At 21.3% G+C, this 20275-nt stretch overlaps 1 protein-coding gene across 3 annotated transcripts in view; it reads left to right on the forward strand.

Moving 5' to 3' along the window:
* Positions 1-7562: 7562 nt before the first annotated feature.
* Positions 7563-20275, forward strand: part of LOC129606382 (uncharacterized) — a 122677-nt gene continuing 109964 nt past the window's right edge. For 2 of the 3 annotated variants that reach the window (XM_055516689.1, XM_055516687.1), the window contains exons 1-2: positions 7563-8287; positions 18795-19520. The gene's annotated coding sequence lies outside the window, so the exon portion shown is untranslated. Of the gene's footprint in view, positions 8288-8736; positions 8754-18794; positions 19521-20275 lie in introns of those variants that run through there. The other variant, XM_055516688.1, reaches the window with a different exon arrangement.

A 20275-nucleotide genomic window follows, 5' to 3' on the forward strand; every position in this document is an offset into this window, starting at 1 on the left:
ATTGCAGATTTACTTATGCATAAATTTAACTACATAAATAAATAATTATATATAACATATAATATATATATATATATATATATATATATATATATATACATATGTATTATACATCATAAATTCACAGTATATTCTGTAGATGTGAAAAAGACGGTAATTTAATGTTATAAGAAATTAAAACACATTATAAACACAACAAACATTTTTATGCTACAATGTATAACATATAATTAAATATAAGTATTATACCCATACTATATATACATATGTACATATTATGCATACTTACTTATTATGTATATTGGATTTATAACACATTATAATTTTTAATTTCATGTTTTCCTTGTTATTGTTAGTGTATAGTTCTTGTTTTTTGTTTCTTTTATTCACATTTCTAGTTTTTATAATTTTATTTTTGTTGTTGCCATTGTTGAAAAAATTATTTAGAAGTGTTGACCAAGCGGTCAATTTAGGAAATTTTTTTAATTTTTATAGTATAAGAGTTTAAATATTTAATTGTGTTTATTATAAATTTAGTTTTATATTTTGTTATGAAGGTCGTAGTCCGGTTATGATATTTGACTTAAGTTTTATTAATAATACGGTCAATGTTGCTTATTTAAAGGGTGAACCTAAATTTATAATTTCAAATATCTCAAATAAGAAGAATTAAACAAAATAATGCTTATGGCGATTCTATAACTTTATGGTAGAGAACTTTTCGGTGTCGGGAATATAATATTTGGTATCGAGAAACACTGATATGTGAAAAAGATGTATAAAAATTATAAAATGATGACTTATTTGACCAAAATCAAAAATTTATACATTTTAATCTTAATATTTTATTTGAAAACTTTACATTGAAATTTTTACTATAATTTGTTTTAAATAAATTCAAATTCTGACTTCATTTCCTAGACCATTAACAGCGAAATTAAACTTTCTATATTATTTAAATTACAATTCCATATATTCTGAAACAAGCATAAAAAATATAAATTTGAAAAGCATTTTAAAATATTATAATTGTTATAAATTTTATGTCGTATAAAAAAAATATTTTGTTTTATTTCGAAACTTATATTGCACTCGTCAATTAGTGTTTCTAAACTAATAATTTTTTTATAAATTACATATAATTTCCAGATATTGCAATAAATGTAAGCTTTACGTTGTTACGTTTAACGTTTTAACCCTTTCCACTTCACTCACTCGACACTGATTTGGTTCCACTAGCTTCACTGTCAAGTGACACTCGGCATAGTGTAATACCTGCCAAATGTAAAAATTTTATCGATACTACATAATAAAACTAGCTGTTATCGCACCGTTATATGTTCGCGTCGTAAGCAACTTATCTCTATGCTTCATCTGTTAGCGTGGAACTGGCGGAATAAAAACAAAAACAGCCTTGGAGTGGAAAGGGTTAATTGTTAAATAATGTTTTCAGTAAATCCCTAGTTTTTTACTTTCCCTAGTTTTTACAAAGTAATAAAAATAGCTAATATAATATTTTAAGAGTAAATTGAATAAATTGAATGTACTCTTATAATCCGAACAATAAAATTTTTCAGTTTTATAGTTTTTGGAAAACATTGTGTAACATTACTTTTGCATAACTTACTTATGTGTAACATCACTTTTGTTTCGGCCTACACTAATCGATATACATACATATAAGCGTTGGGTCGCGAGAAAAACATATAGAGAGATGCGTTATATGTATAACATAATTAATTAATCAATGGTAATAAGTACTAAATTATTTCTAACTGAATTTAAAACCAATAGTTTCATATAAAGGTGTATTCTGTTCACATTTCAGAATTTAAATTTGTCAGCCAATAGCAAAAAATTGCAAAAAACTAGTAAATTAAAAAAAAATATTAATAAGTTTTAAGAAGTTTATTAATATATTCAATTAAAATAAAATTTTTTTTGAAATATGGAAATAAGTTTGTTAAAATCATTTAATAAATTTATACATTTTTTTATTACTCGTATCATTAATTCAAAATTCTAAATTTTTTTTTTCTTTTTGCATGTTAATATTTTTTTTTTATATTTTGATTTTTAATTGTTAAATTTATTCAAAATATAGAAAAATATATATATAAGTTTTGTGTATTAAATAAATTTTTAACAATATCCCAATTACAACATCATGATCCAATACTAATTTTAATTGCATATAAATTAATATTATGCATAATTTTCGATTTTCAAATTGCATAGAATTAAAAAAACAATATATGTATATGAATATATTCATATGCTCATATACGTATGCATAGATAAATAATATATTGTATGTAAGACTATTCATATACATATTATAATATTGTGTACATGTAAAGTACGTTTGTATGCATGCAAATTAAAAATATTATTCAAATTTATAGTACATATGTATGTATATGTATGTAGTGTACTTTATTAAAATTTTGCATACATATACATATGTATATATTCTTATATTTTATTCATTTGATTTTTGTTTTCCCTGTGTTTTGTTTTTAATTTTGCAATATACATGCATACATCCTTATCGGCGGATACTTTTGCAAAAATCCAGGTGAGTATGCACATACTTTTTTATTTATTTTCATCTTTATTGTTATTTTGTTTATTATTAAAGTAAATTTTTTTTTTATATATTTTATATTATTTTATAAGATTTTGTTTTTATTTATCATTTTTGTATTTTTTTTTTTGTAATTTCTTTTTTTACTTCTTCTAATTTTTAAAAAAGAAATCAAATAAAGAATTAAAAGAAAAGGAAAAAGAAATGAGAAAAAAAAATCACTCCTCTTCTTCTATACTGTTATGTTAACAATAAAAATGTGTATAACAAGCACAGTAATGATAACAGCAACAACAATTTCTATAATGAATGTAAGAAAAATAGAAAAGAAAATTTGCTTGCGGGTGTGTATTTGCAGTGGTATAAGTGTATACTGTAGTTAATTTTCGCGCAGATCCAGTTAAAAGAAAATGCCTTTACAAAAATATTATAATAAAATAATTATAAAATACAATAAAAATTTATATGAACGTATGTTTTATAATTATATACGTAAGGATGTATGTATGCGATGCCTGCAATTCAATAAAATATGAAAGAAAGAAGAAAAAAATAAGTATAAAATTTTTTAAAACATTATTTTTTACTTTACATATTTTTTTTTGCTTCGTTTTTTTTTCCATAAAAAATAATTATAAAAATGAAAATTTTAATATAATAATTAATTTTTATTTTTTATCTACATACTGTTATAAATTCTTAAAATGAGAAAGAAAATAAAAAACATGCGAAGAAGAAAAATGAGAGAAAACATGTTTTATATATGATTACTTTTATGAGAAGTAGAAAAATAAAAAATAAATGAAGAGAAGTTTTTTCAAAATAAAAAGAGAGAGAAAATGTTAAATTTTATTGTGTGTTTGTTATATGCATACATTGTTGAGTATTATATTTAGAAGGATGTTTCATTTGTGCATTGCATTGTATTTCATTGCAGTGGGCTTACAAATTAATTGAGTAAATGCTATATTTTAAAAATAACAGTGGTTCACTTAAAACAAATATAGTTCAGCAGAAAATTATTATATAGAAATATAACAATATGAAAATAATTATGAAAATATTTATATAAATTATATAAGTAATTAAAATAAATTATAAAATTTTCAATTTAAATTAAAATATTAAGAAACTTTATATTATATTCAAAGTTATATTTATTTAAATAAAATATGTGAGTGAAAATTTCTTACAGAATCATAAATTTAAGAATGTTAATCTTATGACTTTGTTAATCTTTCACTTAAATAAAATGTGAGAATGAAAATAATTTGAAGGAGATACTCAATTTGATCTTATATTCTTCATTGTCATTTCTCATATTAAAATATTTTCTCAATTTTATGTTTTCTCAATCCACATTTTCTTCGAATTTTGAGTAAAATTTTTGAAACTATTTAGTTCAACGGTCTTTCTCTTTCTCTCCTCTTTATTCTCTTTTTTCTTTATTCTTATTAGATTTTGTTGTTGAATTGAGTATAAATGCATATTGCATATTTCTCTTGCAAAAAATCAAACAAAATATAATAATAAAATGAGAATTCGACCGCGTGCAATTTTTTTTTTTTCGATATGAAATTTTTTTACTTGTTTATGAACTATTTTTTGTTGTCATCATAAAGCTAGAAAAAATGAGAAGAATGTGCATTAATTTTTTTTTTGTTCTTTTCAAAATATGTACATATACATATATATTTGTATATATAATTATAGAGAACACTAAACATTTACAAAGGAAAATCACTAAATTAAAAGTGATGAAAATTTTGTATTTTGTTTTTTCCTTAACTTTAATTTTCCTTTTTGATTTTATTTTCATTGCAGTGTGTGAACCAATGACGATACTAGACGCATGATAAGAATTAAATGTAAAAAATTTTATAATAAAAAAAAATTGTTATTAAATGGTTTTTATTTTCTTTTTCTAATAAATTATAATTTCTCCTTAAAAATAAAAAAAAAAAATTGTATATGTGCAGCACATATGCTTGTTCCTTATATTTTAGAGAAAGTTGAATTTTAAGTTTTATAATTTTGCAATATTTTGTTGTTGTTGTTGTTGAATTGTAATTTTTCTTGTATGAAATTTAACTCTAATGATATATACTTGAAGATTTATAGTTTTATGGTAGCAATTATTATTTCGTTTTATTTTTAATTTTCTAGCTCATATTCAAACTAAAACTTACAATTAATTACTGCTACAATAAATTTTTTTTTTCTTTGATATAAATTTATTTTTGATATGTGTTAGTTTAATCTGTATACATATAAGTAGACATAATAAAATTACCATGTATTTTTTAAAGAATTTGTACTTCGGTCTGCAGGAAAAACTGTTCGTGTTGAAGTGGCCGATAAATTAATCTTGCATTATAATGAAATACTTTTTTGAAAAAACTAGTTAAAAGCAACACATGCATTCGAATCTAGAGGATCAATTAAAATTCGAATCCAGATTTTTATGATGTAAAAGCTATGAACGTATAGCAATAGAATTTAAGGCAAGTGTTACATTAATTACAACAGCTATAGTATTTAATTTGGTTTAGCCAAGATTTAATACTAGATTAAAAGTAAAATATGAAGTTTATTGAAATATTGCATATGTAGAGGAGTGAGAAAATTGTAATCGCTATTTACCGCTTAAAATTATGTATGTACATTTTCAAAACACATGCTTTAAATATTTCATATAATAGTTTAATGCAAAGCAGTAAATTAAGAAACTTAATTACGCACATTTATTCCGCTCGATAGGTTTATATTTTTAGAAAATGTATTAAATCTTTGCTAATCTTGATTAAATTCGAATCTTATATAAAGAGTTTTGAATCTTATATAAAATCTCTTTGATAAACAACAACGTTCCATTAATAAGGCTCTTCAACTCTGGGAGTAGCATATAAAGTGTTATATAATATGTATGTACTTTGAGTGCAAAATAGAAAAAAAACGCACAACTCAATTTTTTAATACAAAGGCTACAAAAGCATTTTTTCGGATTTAAAATACTGTAATACTCCCGTTTTTTGCAAGGTGAAATAAATATTGTTTTATACATTTTTCAAAAGTTATGCACAAATATTTTTAAAAATATTTTTATAAAATTTAATTAGAATTGATAACTAATTAATATTCAATTAATTATAAAATCGACTTTCGAAACTCAAATATTTTGAAAATAGCTTTGGTTAATTCTTTAAGGTATTGAAATATGAATATTGAGTAAACACAGTTGCATTGCCTAATACTAAATTTCGTTGCACATACATACATACACACTATGAACATGAAATTAATTTTTAACTTAAATTAAAAATTAATAAAAACAAAATTGTAAATTCACAAACATTGCTTAATATACCGTTAAAATTTTAATGTTACATGCATACATTCACACATACGATATATATATACAAATAGAAATGAAATATGTAAAAACAATTTTTAAGTAAAATTAATTAAATTTAAATGATATGAAAAACAAAAATTACAAAAAATAATTGAACAAAGAACAAATAAAATTAAAAACAAGTTAAAATAAAAATTCAAATTACAACGTACTCATATATTGCAATACACATCGTAAATATAATTAAATGATCTATTTATGTACATATGTATATATACATATAAATAATCTATTCATACATATGTGAAATTATAACAATAAAATATAACAATTACAATATATTAAACAGCACGAAATATTGACACCTTTTTCTCTCTCTTTCTTTTTCTTCAACATTCTCCCTCTAATCACTATAATTTCTTTTTTATTAATTAAAAAATTTTAATAGCAATAAGTAAAAGATAAAATATCACAACAAAAATTTACATTTGTGTACAAAATTATAACAGTTACACATTTTCATATTAATGTGTTGGTGAGAATACATTCGACTATCTACAAAATTAAATGAACGCATGTTGATATTAAAATTTCACAATACTTATTAAGTAAAAATAAAACAAAATGCAATGCAATAAAACAAAATAAAAACAAAAAAAAAATTATGTTAAGCTACAACAATTGCATTGCAATAATACAAATATGTATTAAAAAAAAACATAATAAGAATTTGAGAGGCAGTCATTCGATTCTTTAAAGAAAGAGAGTAAAAAACGAAGGATAAAAAGAGTACAAAATACACAATTTAATGCTCTCTCGCAAAATTATATACATATTTATACACACATAGAAAATGTCCTCTCTACCTATTCTTACAATGCCTATCTTCTTAAATGTCAAACCGATATACATAATGTTATACGAGTATTTAATTTAATTTTTTTCCTTCTCTATAACATTTATACAAACGCATATGAAATTATAATAAAAACCAAAAAAAAAATGTTATGTTAATGTTAACTAAGTAGTATAGTAATTTATAACACAATGTTGCTGTTATTTTTCTTTCGTAAATTTGTTTTTCACGAACGAAAATTTATAAGCTAAAATAATATTGGCGCCCTCTCATTTCTTTTTTTTTTTTTTTGCATTTTATAAAAATTATTTATTTATTTTTTACTTTTAATTTTTGTTTTTTAATTAGTACATGCTAGTATTTGTGTAAAATGCAAACATATACATATACATTAAAAAAATATAATATTATAATAAATATAATATTTATTATCTATGTGTAAATGTATAAACAGTTATATATAATAAATTAATAAAGTATGCATAAAGAATGAATCAATTTTATATAAAAATAATAATAATAATAATAATAATGATAATAATAAGAACATAATATAAAGAAAGAAAATTAATAAAAACAAGAGAATATAATAAAAATATAAAAACGTGCTATTTGATGTGCTGTATTTTGTACTGTTCTATATGTGGTTGTTCCGTATATTATGTGTTTTTTTTTTTATTTCTTATTATTATATGTAATGTATAATGAATGTGTGTTATGTAGGAAAAATTAAAAAAATGTTCGAATGTCTATCAGTCAGTTAACAACGCCAATTGTAATAAGACAGATGTCGGTTGTTTTGTTTTATCTTTATTATTACAATTCCATTATTGAGGGGTTTGGTTTTTTTGTTTCTTCTAATTAATTAATTAAAAAAAAAATTATATTAAAATTAAAATACAACTGAAAAGAAAAAAATAAAATAGCAAAATTATGGCATAAAAAATTTATAAAAGACAATGCTAATTTTTTTAAATAAATAAAAAATTATAATTATTTTTTAATTCAAAAATATAAAATATTCAAAACAAAAAAAAAGAAGAAAAAAAAATTATTGAATTGTTAATTATTAATGAAAAATAATTAATAATAAAAATTTTATTATACTAAATTAAAAAAATAAGTGATGTAATTTTGTCATAAAAAAACAAAAAAAAAAGTGTACTGGACTTAATCATAAATAAAAAATTCAAAATTAATAATTTTTAAATAAATTAAAAGTAAAAAGAGAAATTGTGTTATAGTTTTATTTTAATTAAATTTTGAAAACTTAATTTTAGTGATTATTTATTAACATATTAATTTTTAAACAATAAATTAATGAAATAAAATAAATTAATTTTAAACTTAAAAAATAAATGGTTTCAAGTTTTAATTTAAATTTTAAATATATATAAAAATTAATTTTAATTATAAAAATTCATGTATTAGTGCTTAAAAAACAATACTTTAAAGAAAATATCTAGTTTAAATTTTGCGGGCAAAATAAGTAATTGTGAATTATTAATAATTTTTTCTTTATTAAATTAATTGTTCAGTCATTATTATTAATAAATAAAAGATAATAAAAAACCTTAATTAATTTACTTATATTAATTTTTATGTTTTTTAATAAAATAACAATACAAATTATAAAAATATAAGAAAATTGAAAAAAATATATTTTATAAAAAATTTTAATAATTTTTCATAAACTTTGGATCAGAATTGTTTTTTTTTATTAATTTTAATGTTTTAGAACTACTTAAAGTAATTAACAATTTTAATTTTTAAATATTGCAATTTTAAACTTGGACTGAAATTAATGATTATAACAATAAAATATAACATAATGATGGTTTTCATTAACAATTTTCTTAAACTGTTATACTGTTTTTATTAAAATAATTTTTTTAAATTAAAAATATTTCCTTTTTGGTGTAAAAAACAAAAGAAATAGAACCCGGCTTTATAGTGTAAAAATTATATTTTAAAATTATTTTTCAAACTTTTTGTAAAAATAACATAATTTTGAGAATATGCTTAGGAATACTGAGATATTTCACTTGGCTAAAGGTCTAATATAAAAAAAATATATAAATATATATTTAAATTTTGAAAATTTCTGTAATCAATTTAATTATTTTCTTTAAATTAGAATCCTTGTTTTTTCTTTTTAATTTCAAAACCATATAGAATGTACTCGAGACTTTTTAATTAATTGAATTTATTATACGTTCTTATGAATTTTATATGAATTTTATAAAATTTGAGAATTTTAGGTTTAAGCTGTTTAAAATTAATATGTCGTAGTTTTCGTATATGGTAGTACAATTTCTTATTATTAATTTTTAATATTGATTTTTAATTAATAACATGTAAAAAATTGTGTAGTGAATATTTTTAGCATTATAATTGATATGTTGCATAATTAATAAATTGTATGGTCATAAAAGTAAGTATATCAAAGGTTATAAAAAATAAGAAATTCATAAAAAAGAAATTTTGTTGGCAAAATTGCACTTACGGATATAAAAATTGCATTATCGTTAATAATTGTAGAATAAATTAATTTTTATGTTAAATTTTATATTTTTGTCTTTTGTAAATTTTATTATTAAATATAACAAAGAGAAATATTTCCTAAGACCCTTTAACATTTTTTTTAAATAAAAACACAAATTGTGGGTTTTTATTCCCTAATTTTAAAAGCATTACACTTTCAATTTTAGTTGAAATAAATTCCAATATTATATTTTAATAATTTCAAAAGATGTGCCTTAAATTCTTAAAAAATGATATTAAGAATAAAAAAATACTTAATAAATAATAGTACTTATACACTATTTTTAAATATTTTATAAAAATAATTTTATTTAAATATTCTTAAAAATCTTCAGATTTTAATAATTACTTATGTGTACTCAAAAATCTATTATTCTAATTAAAAAATACATTCAAGTATGAAATTATAAGTAGCTTATAATTACTTACGATATACTTAAGTATTTATACTTATTGTTTCAGTATATTCTGTGTTTTTAAAAAAAAATAACAACTAATTTTAAGATAATTTTTTTAAGAAATACATTTATTATTTATTATTCTATAATATTTTTGAATAAAAAAAATAAATAAATTATATTACTTCCTTACCAACTCTGTGTTGATATTATAATTATTGAGTATGCATATAATTACGTTACATAAGTAATTAATTACAAATTCAATTAAGTATTAAAATCTTTACTATAAATTATTAATTTATAAATAAAAGTCGGAAAATAACACGAAAACACCTACAAAAATCAATTTAATTTTTTTTTTGTCATTTTATTAATTTATTTATTATACTTAAACAATTAAAACAATTACTTAGTATACTATTTAATTTGTACATAATACATATGTATATGTTTATTGTTATATACCAATTTTTTTGAATTAAATATTAATAAGTAATATACAAAATTAAGTATTGACAAAGTAAAATTTTACATTTTATATATAGAAAAGACAAAAAAGCTTTTTAACTTTGTTTTAATTAAATATAAAATTCTTAAGTAATTCCATAAATAATTAAAACAAAACTTTACTAAGTATTTATAATTACCGTGTATAACATAATAAATTATACTTTAATTATTAAAATTTACTTACTTATATATGTATATACTTACTTATAGTACGTCCCTTTAAAGTAATTAAATATAATTAGTATAAGTAATGTTTATAATGTATATCATGAGTAAATATACTTATATAAATAGTATTTTTTCTAATTAAAAAAATATAAAATTTATTTGTCATTTTTAACTAAGTATTTTTTTTACTTTATAATGTAATTAAATTAAAGTTATCTATTTTAATAATGGTATATAAGTAATTATTATTATTTCTTTTATAACTCGATATTATTCATCTTTTAATGTTTATTCATATTTTATGTATACGTAAGTATATTATAAATCTAATTTTTGTAAAATAGTTAACTATCATGTTAATTAAATAATTTTACTTGAATCTTAATTAAAATTATTTAATTATACATAAAATATGCGTATACTTATATATTTAAATAATAATATTCTTATTACTTAACTATATATGCTATTATGATTATATGAAATTTTCCATATTTAATTATTTTTTAATTAGTTTCTTAATTTGCTTACGCTTGTTACCTTCTATAGACGAAAGAATTTTTCAATTTCATATAGAAATTTATGAATTTATATGCTTACTAAATTAAAATTATATAATATACATTTATACATGATTTTTGTGTGTATATATATATATAAATTACTTATGTGATTTATTTTATAATTTTGTATTTTACTTAATATGTTTTGAATATTTTTCTATTTAAAATATTATATTGTTGATTAATTCATTAACTCAGTATAATTTATTTAAAATAATTATAATTACTTATTGTATATACTCGTATGTTATTAATGTTAAATACGATTAACTATAAGTACTTTTATTATTTAAATGTAATTATTGAAATTCTATATGAAAATAAAGCTATGGCGAGTATAATTCATAGAATTTTGATGTACTTATTAATAATGTTTGAAATTACTCTATAACACTTATAGTATTTCTAATATTTGATGTTCTTTTAATATAATATTAATTACAATAGAATAATAATCCAACAAATAAAAAAAAAATTATTATTATAAACGATAATTAATAAGTAAATTGTAAAAAAGAAGGCAAAAAAATAAAAAAAATTAATGTTAATTATAGTTATATTCTTTCTCTATCAGAATTATGAGAAAATAATTACACTTAATGAATTTACAAAAAAAATAAAAGTAACTAAAAACAATAAATTTTCCATAATTAATTATTTTCATTAATATCGTAATCATGTATACAACAACACTTTATAAGCTTATTAATTTATTGAAATTCAAAGATGATGGAAAAGGGAATTCAATTTTAATTTATTAAAATTTTTAATTAAACACTCACTTAAATTATACTTAGAAAAACTAGATTAGTTATAGATTATCGTTTTATCTTATGTATTTTTTTTTTTTTTTGTGAAGAAGTATGTTAATAAAACGTGTTTTGAATTTCCTTATTTTGCATTGTCATATTTTATAAATTTCGAATATTGGATAGTTATTTGTTCCAACTTTTAATTTATGATATTTCCGAAATTTTCTAAATAAAATTTCAATAAAATTAAAAAATGTTTCATAAAGCCGGAACAATTCAAAAATTTTGCTATTATTATTATGTAAAAGTACAATTATAATTAATTAAAGTGATTTTAGATCAAATGTGCTACTCACAAATTCAAAATTTGTGTTTTTTCTATACTTACTTTACTGATAATCATAATTATCAATCTGTTCATTGTTCATTATGTACTTCATTCTATATGGTCAGTTTCTAGATATTTTTTAGTAACCTAAAATATTATCTTCTCTGGTGGTGTATATTAAGCTTTGCATAGGTAAGTAGAGTCTTTACGATACCCTGTATGGTAGTACGCTTGAATTGATTGTTGTTATTCCCCGCTTCTACTGAAGAATTGAAATTAATTTAGCTTATGCAATTTTTTCTTCTTTTTGTGATTAATTCAAAGCAATTAAAGCAAGTAGTGTTTGAGATTTTTCAATGTTTCTTAAGGAAATTATTTTTATGATAATTTATACTTAAAACAGATATGTTTGAAATGAAGTTTCTTAAGAACAAATTAATTGAACTATTGGCTACAATATAATATACGTATCCTTAAATATCAATTATCGAATCTTAATTTGAATATTGTCATTTTGAATTCTTTGGATTAAACGATTTTTACGTTAAAGAAATGTATTTATAATGATTTTCAGTGTTATGATTTTTCTTATACATATAATCGAACCATTATACCTAATTTTATTAGTTCTAAAATAAAATTATTCTGAAACAGTTTAGTCATTGAGTTTATAGAAATTTTCGTATCTACCCTTTACATAATACTCTTTGTCGAATTAATAAACCGGTATTCTATGTTTATTAATCAATTAGAATACCAGCGTTAATGTAGTCAAAATAGGAATTAGTATTATTAGTAACACTAAATAATGCAGTAAAAATCCCTATGCCCCCATTGAATACTCATTTATAATTAAAAATTGTTATAAAGAGCAAATTTTTAAAAAATTTTTAAAATACTTTACTTTATATTAAAAATTAATTCCGAATCATTGAATAAAAAACTTTTTAAAGAAAGTAAAAAAAATATTGAAGAAAAAAAAAATTATAGCTTGAACTTTAAAAAAACACAAGAAGAACAAAAAATGTAACAACACTAATAAGAGATTATACAAAAACAAAACAAAAACAAAATGAAACGCTTAAAAAACGTGCAAACATTTTTACACCATTTAACATTTAATTTTAATTATCATATTAGAAGTTGCCACAAGTGTTTTTTTTCTTATATTTATTTTTTTTTTCTTCACCACACCACATTTATTACAAACAAAAAATGTTTTCTTTTCAATTGTTCTTTTTGTTTGTTATTGCTGCCTTTCTTTCTTTTTTTTTCCATAACAATTTTCTTACTCTTTCCTTTCTATTTTACTCACTTTTCTTTTGTGCATAATTTTTTTTTACTGTGGTTCGTTTTGTTATTTGTTAAATTGCTACTCATTTTATACACAGTATCTTCTTTATATGAAGACCCTGTTAAACAGTGGTTCATTATCGTATACCGTACTCGTACTGACTACACAAAATAAAATTTTTAATAAAGGGAGATGAAGAGTAAATCAAAGCAGACTTATTTTCTTTGGAACATAATTTTTTCATGCCACCTTAATGAATGGAATAAAATGAAAAAAAAAACGCAATAGTACAAAGTTAGCGAAACCCTTGAATTGCATGTAAAAGAAATTTAGGGTGCGAAAAATTAACTTTCTTTTCAAGAAATTTTTAATTTTTTGAAACATTCTTAATAAATGCTTACACATTTTATACGGAAATGAATTCGAATTCAAAAATTGCTTTTTAATGATTCAGAAAGAAGATTTAGAAAGAAACGCAAAGCTGATAGATTATTTTGCCGAAAACATAAAGGACCTATGCGATTACATTGTCGATCGAAAAATTTATATTAGAATGTCAGAATGTCAAATAAGTTTTACAAAATTTCAAATCGTAGTGCTTAGAAATTTAAATTGATTATAAATATAAAACACACAATAAAAACTTTTTTTTTCTGAGCTATCGTCTCAGAGCTAAATTTCATGTTTTTACCATTTATTTCTTCAAAATAGTTGGTCCGAATAATGCATAGACTCGAATTTTAATAATAAATAATATTTTTATTTTATTAATGTATTGAATTTAGCCTTAAAATATTAAATGCTACCTATAATGTGTTAACTCTAAATTTTTATTTCACAGTATAAATAAGATAAATGCAATAAAATTCTACAAGTCTACACCATTATGTTAGTATACAAAAATACTTGTTTTCACTCAACTATAAGTGTTTTTAATTTTATTCCAATTCCATTTTATCTGCACTCATTTAAAATATTTATAACATGCTTACTTCTCTCTTACAATATATTAAATGATAGTTAACTAATTTTGTTTAATAATTCCATTTTGACATTTTGATGCTACTAAAAAATCTCATTAACTGACAGCTTATAACTTATAACTTTATCTAATTACCTACAAATAATTTCACATTTATTTTTTTGTTTCTTTTTGTTTCTTGGAGTTTTGTTTTTTTTTTTTTAATATTATTTCTCTTTACTCTCTAAAATTTTTCTGTTTCTTATTATTTTTGTTCCACTTCACTTTGTGCAAGAAGAGAAAAACTGAATTGGAATGACGGTATCATAAATGTGAAAATGTAATAATTCCGTTATCATTTTAAGTGTTTTATTTTTCTTCTGTTTTTATTTATACGATACCTTTATAACAGCTTGTGTTCATCGTTAACATCATCGTAAAAAATCAAAAAATTTTGTTTTTACTCTTTACTCTTTGTTGTACAATTCTAAAATATTATAAAGTTGGAATTTTATTATCTGTGGTACGGTAGTAAATGTTTTCAAATTTTTGGATAAGACAGAAATTTTCTAAAGAAATTGCTTCCAATTTTAATTAAAATAAGTGATTGAAAGCGACGGTAAAATTATTCAACGTAGGGTATTTGTATTGAACCGGAAATCTTTGTATAATGATAATTTATAATTGCAATAAGTTATTTTTACGTAGGATTCCGCATGAAAAGGGTTCTTGTGATGAGACAATTATTGCTAATTACAAAAGAAGCAATAATTGTTTGACTCTTATGGTTGGTCTACTTTTATGGTCGCTTTTTTTTTGAATTCGCACGTATTATAAACCCTTGAATTTCATATAACAGTACATAAGCACATTAATATGCTCGCGTTTTCTAGTCATCTTATACTGTTTAAAACATTATCCATATATAAAAATATAACGAACTCAACATAAACCTAGCAAATTTAGTGCTAGATATATATTTGTAATAAATTAGTTATTTATAATAATTGATTTTCACTTACTTCATTATTCCGTCTCTTGTGTGAATATATTTAATTTGAGCTCATTTACTTCTTACTATTAAATGGGAAGAATTTGCATGATAGGTAATACTATAGGCAGTATAATAAATTTCCCACAATAATATTATGGCATGCAAAACATAGCCTTTATATTTTCACTTTCAATGACTGAAATAATAAGGAAATACAATTTGAGAAAACGTTAAAGACATCGGAACTAAATGAAAGTATAATTTTATTGTACAATTCTTGAACATCTACAATATACCGCTGTATACGAACTTTTTATATAAAAGTGCTCATGGTATCTTTCTTCATTTTCAGTAGAATCCTTTTTCAAAATCAAATTCGTTTTTTCTTGTAAAAACTCTGGGTATTCGTTTCTTTCTTTTTTATTACTCATTTTAACCACGTTATAAAAGATACAACAACAATAACAAAAAAAAATAAACAGGGAACACATTTTTTGATTATTATAATTACCCGAAAGCAGGGAAACCAAAGAAAAAAACAGCACAAAAAAAATGTATAAGAAGTAAGGAAAAACGTTTAAAGATGATATGGTGTTGAACGTTTTAGCTTAGTGTTAACAAGCTAAATAAAAATCAGCTATAAAAATTCTGTAAAAAAAAACAACAATAATAATAAGTAAAACAGGAAAAAAAAAAACAGTAAGCGATATTAAAATGAAATAAAAAAAAAGATTTTCACAGTGTCTGAAAAAAAAACGAACAGAAAGCAAGCACCAAAAACGAAAACAAACAGAAAAAAATGTGAAAAACTTTTCATCCCAAAGTTACGTAACTAGCAAAAATTTTATTTTTTTTTTTTATAAGCAAAGAGTTAAAGTTAACGTAAATTACAGGGTTGATAAACTTTTTAATTATAATGGGCCACAAAAAATGCAATGCCAGTTCTATAGATTGGAAAAACGAATTCTAAAAATTTATACTAAGTCCATGATTTTTAACAATGTGAGTCAAAATCTAATCTTAAAATAGTTCTAAAACTAAACATTGAAAACAATGTTGCATGTGAAATAGCTCTCTTATCATCAAATAAAAAAAATTGCATAAATTTAGGAGAAATCTGAAAGCAATAAGCTTATCTCGCAGTTAACTAATTCTAGATTTATTTTTTTTTCTTTCTTTCAAATTTTTTATTCCTTTTATTAGTAAGTTGCATTAAAAAGGTATTAGCTGCTATCATTTTGACAGTCTTAGCTGCTTTCATTTGAAAATTCAGACGACACTTTTTTTCATTATCGTCTCTGCTGTTTACTTATTTGCTTCAATTCTTTTAAAGTGCATATATGAAAATGCTTTTTTGACTAGAAGACAAAGTATTGTTGCACTCTTGCTTGCAAAAGTTGAATAACGCTTGTTACTTCAAAGAAACAAGTGACTGCAAAAATAATAATATTTTTAAATTTTATACTCACGAAGAACAAGGTTATTTATGATTGTATCAAACTAATTGCCACATCCTTTCCTTTAAACCATAGTTTAAAACAGTGTTCTGGATTGTTTTAAAAATAGTTTTAAAAAAGAATACCTTTTGATAAATTTCTAAAAATATTTTATATAATTCTTATATATTTATTTTCTAGTACAGATTCGACAAATTCTCATCTAATAGAAAACTGAAGCAAAATCGTTTAATACCACTGCTTCAGTAATAAAGTGTTTTATTCTTGGCATAAAGCGAATTTTTTTCTATTATTTTGTTTTAATATTTTCTTCCTATATTTTTATTGTTATTATTATTATTTGCTCTATCTATCATGCTGGGTTTATATATATATATATATATATAATACACATATTATATACGACTGGATTTCTTTAATATCTTAATTTCTTTATTATTTGGTTTACATATACTTGCATACATATAGAAAATGTAATATATTAAAGAACATTTTAGTCATAGGTTTCTGATTTACAGGTGTGTACCTATATATTTTAAATAGCTGTTATATGTACGTACATATACAGATTGCATTTAGACAAATATCGTACAAATGTATGTGCTACATAATATAATTTAGTTTCATACATTTCTGTATATATCTATGCATACATAGGGATATAAATATACAAAAATGTACGATACGAGTATAAAATGAGTATTTGTTTTTATTTAAATACTTTGATTTTACTTTTTAAAATTTTTATTTCCAAAGGATTTCGTTTATATACATAGGTAAAATTAAAAAAGAATAATTTCTCTCTGATAACATTTTTATTTTAAGCGTACCACTTTACCCTCCCCTTTTTTTGACTTTCTTCAAAGTATTATCGTACTCATGTAGGTGAATTTAGTTTTTGAGCCTTGATTACTTATTCCTAATGTTGTCTTGTAATTGTATTGTCATTTTGTTCCAGTTCGTAATATTTTATCTAGAAAATTAAGTTTATTGTTCACCCATCTGCGGCTATTTATTAATAGGTTTAAATAAAAATTACCCCGATTTTCGGCATTTGGTTTTTTTTGAAAATCAAATAATGTAAACTGACCAAATCAGTCGTTATAAGGCAATTCAGGTCTAGAGCTTGTATTTTTATAGCTGCTTTAAGTCAAAATATCCGACATAGAGCTTACGTGGAATCCTAAAGTAACAATTATAAAAACAAAATCTTCTTAAAATTAGCATGAAAATTGAATTTGATAGTCTCTATGTGTCCGATTGTTTGATTTAAGTTTGGAAAGGTATGAGGTTTTAAGTGTTCAAGATATATGTGACCGAAAATTGAAAATTTGTACTTCACTTATGATATTTTAAGATGCAAATAATTATTTATCACTTTTCTGCGTTTGCAGATTTATTGGTTTTTATTATTTAGAGTTTGGTTTGAACGGGACAGGCAAATTAAAACAAATAATAATCTAAATATAATATAAGAGGGTAATTGACTCTCAAACTATTGTAATTGATAAAAATTTTCGTACATTTTCCGAAAACTAACTAACTAGGTAATTTTCGACAATATTTTTTGTTTTTTTGCATGATTCTATATATTTTTGCTCTCATTTACTGCAATGATTATTTTTACTGGTTAATATTTTTGCTATAGAAGAAATTTTTTTTTTTGCTTTTCTGAAATTATTTTATATCCTTGTTAAATTTTTTTTCCTTTCATATCTCCTTGATGTTGTATAATATCATTAAAAAGCCAAGTGAATTTCTCTGAGGTTTTAATCTCCTTGTTTTATTTATTTATTTTTTTTTTTTGCACAAATGTGCGGTCCTGGTGCATTACCAACCAAAAAAATCTATACAAACAAAAAACCTATATAGTAAAAAGCATAAACCAACATAAAAAATTTTAAAAACCAAAAACTCCAACCAAAAAGGATATACGTATACAGAAAATTATTTATAATAATAACAACAAAAAATAAAAATAAAATAATATAAAAAGGATTTTTTTTTTTTACAAACAATTTTAGGATAATTTAGGTGCGGAAAGTTTAACACTTCTTCTGACAAAATTAAAACAAAAAAAAAAGCAGAGAACATAAAAAACAAGGACAAAAACATTAAAAATAGAGGTGTAAAACTGTAAAAATTCTTTACATAAAATATTTATGCATACATTTACAAAATATAAGAAAGGATATATAATCAACATTTACATATACATACATAAATCAGTATAAATGTGTATATTATATGAATAATAGGTATACATACATAAATACATAAATTATAAAAAATAGGAAATGTGATTTCCATTGGCTGCTTAATCATTAAAAATTATTGTGAATTTAATTAAATAAAATATGAAAAAGGACATTATTTGAATATTATAAAATTGAAAATAATCTGGGATTTTTGTAACATTTGAAATATTAAATTTTGAAAATTGCAAGAGAGAAACTAGGTGGAGAGAGACAGGAAGAGAGAAAAATAAAGAGAATCAAAGAGTTTTTATCGTGAAATTATAAAAACAAAATCTTAAAATAAAAAAAAAATTAAAAATAAAAAATATAAAAAATATTTAACGCTTCATTTCTCTAAGCGTTAATAAAACTGTGTACACAAAATAGACATATATATAAATAAAAGTACGTAATTTTTTCTATCTTAAAAGTTAAAAATAAATTTTGCAGTTGTGGATCTGATAACAGAAAATAGTTTAAACAATATTGTTGTTAAACTGGAAGGAATTTCAGGTAAGTTTACTTAATTTTACATCTAAATTTATATATATATAAAATTATATATTTAAATTCCATAAAAATTTAATTATATTTTAAGGTTTCTTCAAATTTTATTTTCATATAAAATAGAATTGGAAATTAAAATTTATTTAGTTATCATGCAATTGATTCAATTCCTAAATGTTACGATCTATGTTCACCCGGTTTTCTGACCCAGTTTTACTTTATCATACCTACATGCATCATGGTTTAACTGCTATAACTCTTTTGGTTTATGTATTTGGTTGTGAATTATTTTTCATTATTACAGTGTTGACTAAAAGAAAATTCTAAATGTTTAAGCAAGATCGAAAATTCTTTAACAAAAAGGTTCTGCTTTTTATTTCTCTGGCTTATTTATATATGAAGTGAAAATTATAAAATAAAAATAAATAATAAAAAAAAAATTTATATTTGTAAGTGTGCGTGTCTAAAGTATTGACCAAAAATTTTATGTTACACATTAATTTTTTGGTGCATGAGTTTGTAGGAAGGAGGGTGTGAAATGAAGCTTAAGAATGTGGTTTAATGATGTAAACTACAATTGTAAATACAAAGAGTAGGTGTAAATGGTTTAGGGTGAATTTTTGGCTGTTATATGAATAGTGTAGAGAATGAGCAGTTTGAATACATTCTGAGATATCAAATTGAATAATTTTTTGAATTGTTGCTTATCAATAAAATTAAAATTTAATATTAAAGTTAAAGAAAACAAAGTGTTAAACATG

The sequence above is a fragment of the Condylostylus longicornis genome, unplaced genomic scaffold (assembly GCF_029603195.1).
Source record: "Condylostylus longicornis isolate FDR11 unplaced genomic scaffold, ASM2960319v2 ptg000018l, whole genome shotgun sequence".
Lineage (NCBI taxonomy): Eukaryota > Metazoa > Arthropoda > Insecta > Diptera > Dolichopodidae > Condylostylus > Condylostylus longicornis.